Source organism: Notolepis coatsorum, assembly GCF_963971535.1.
Source record: "Notolepis coatsorum genome assembly, chromosome: 12".
NCBI classification, from domain to species: Eukaryota; Metazoa; Chordata; class Actinopteri; order Aulopiformes; family Paralepididae; genus Notolepis; species Notolepis coatsorum.
In genome coordinates, this window is record NC_140176.1 from 86,113,163 (window position 1) to 86,115,662 (window position 2,500).

Genomic DNA, 2,500 nt, shown 5'->3' on the forward strand with positions numbered 1-2,500 from the left:
ATATTTCCTGGCCTGAATGATTTCCCCAGTCCGGCCCTGGTTAAAAGCCTCCAATGCTTATTAGTGTGTGTGCGTTTGAACGTTTGCATGTTTCAACCATACATTTCCATTTAAAATAATTTTTTTTTACCTCCTATAATAATGGGGGTCGCGGCTCTCTGACACCGTTTTTTTTGGGTCGCGGCCTGAAAAATTTGGGAACCCCTGGTCTAGCCTGTACCCCCCAGACATGTTGCTGGCCCCGTCAAAACAGTATCCTATCAGCCTCTCCATGGGCAGGTCGAGGCGTAAAAGTATTTTATACACAAAAACAGCGTCTCGGCTGTTGTGTCTGGGCCGGGCATTGTAAAAACCCCAAAAGAAGTTCTGAGCTTCCAAGTTGTCATCGGCTAACTGTATATTACACGAGAATTGTTCTTTTCCAGTGAGTGACATCAGTGGTTCCGTCAGCGCTCAAGCCAAAGATTGGGCTTTTGGATGCTTTGCCTCTAATTTGTCGCTGAATATCATGGGCAAGCAGCTGTAAGATTTCGTTTTGGATGTTGTTGGACATCCAGTTGTCTCTCTTTTGGAGCCAATTCTTCAACTCGGGATCAGACTCGGTGCGCACTCTTTCCATCATGAGCTGCCATAACACCCCATCCCTATTTGCATCACCCCTCAGTGGAAGCCCCTGGCGCCCGAGGGGGGGTATAGGGGAACAGACTCAGTTAACTCTTCAATACCTGATGCTGAGGCTGAACCTGTCGTCTCTGTCTCTCTCTGACGTTTATCAGATTTAGTGGGACTGTCACTGGGACCGGCAGGACGTTTAGAAAATAAATCTGATATTTTTCTTTTCTGCGAGTGAGACATTCTGTGCTAGCAAAGTCTGACTACTAGCTCAAATCGACTGACTGCGCAAGCACTGTATCACATTAGCTCAGTGGTTCGTGGCGCGTGGGAAGGGCGGGAGACGGGAGGTGAATACAATTAGTTGTTTCACCTGTCATTCAATCAGTCTGTGACAGTCTGTCATCACTCGAAAATCTACTCGGTTTTACACGTATGATTGTGTACATACAGTAGTGTAATGAATGAATGAAAACTTTATTTAACAGATTGGAGAATGGCTACAATACAGTACGGCTCAATACACACAATATTAAAATGGTGACGTGCTTTGAGCAGGATCAACTTATAATATACAGTGTTACAGTTATACAGTTACAGTATATACAAATATATAAATACTGCCATAAATTTTTTTTTTCTTTTTTTTTTTTTTTTGCAATAATTGAGAGGGGGTGCTGCAGCACCCCCCGCACCCCCCCTTCCCGCGTCCCTGACACACACACACACACACACACACACACATACACACATACACACACACACTCTCATACACACACACACAGTCACTCTCACTCTCTCTCTCTCTCTCACACACACACACACACACACACACACACACACACACACACACACACACACACACACACACACACACACACACACACACACATATATATATATTAGCCTACATGTTATATTTTGGTGCAGATACTCCTCAGCCTGTCCCCCCCCTCCAACCTTCAACAGCTTTGGGGACAGATGTCTTCTCTAGAGCAGCTCCCAGGCTCTGGAACTCTCTCTCCCCTCTCAGAGCTCTTCTCCAGGGCAGCTCCCAGGCTCTGGAACTCTCTCTCCCCTCTCAGAGCTCTTCTCCAGGGCAGCTCCCAGGCTCTGGAACTCTCTCTCCCCTCTCAGAGCTCTTCTCCAGGGCAGCTCCCAGGCTCTGGAACTCTCTCTCCCCTCTCAGAGCTCTTCTCCAGGGCAGCTCCCAGGCTCTGGGACTCTCTCTCCCCTCTCAGAGCTCTCCTCCAGGGCAGCTCCCAGGCTCTGGAACTCTCTCTCCCCTCTCAGAGCTCTCCTCCAGGGCAGCTCCCAGGCTCTGGAACTCTCTCTCCCCTCTCAGAGCTCTCCTCCAGGGCAGCTCCCAGGCTCTGGAACTCTCTCTCCCCTCTCAGAGCTCTCCTCCAGGGCAGCTCCCAGGCTCTGGAACTCTCTCTCCCCTCTCAGAGCTCTCCTCCAGGGCAGCTCCCAGGCTCTGGAACTCTCTCTCCCCTCTCAGAGCTCTCCTCCAGGGCAGCTCCCAGGCTCTGGAACTCTCTCTCCCCTCAACTGGGATACCCATGTACATGTCGAAATACTTCCCAAAGGTCAGTGAATTCCACGACCACAACACCTGAGGGAGTTCCACAAATAATGTTCAACCCAGATTCGGCTCAAACAAGGGACTAAACACGTTTTGCAATTATGCCACAACAATGTGGAACGCCCTACCCACAGCCGTGAAGGAATGTGAATCCCTACCCTCCTTCAAAACCGCTCTCAAAGAGAACCTACGGGTGGCAGCAATTAGAACCCCCCCCCAATGTACAGTTTCTTCCCCTTCGGATGTATATATTTTTTTATTATCTCTTTTTACTACACAGTTCTGTATATCTGTATGTCTTGT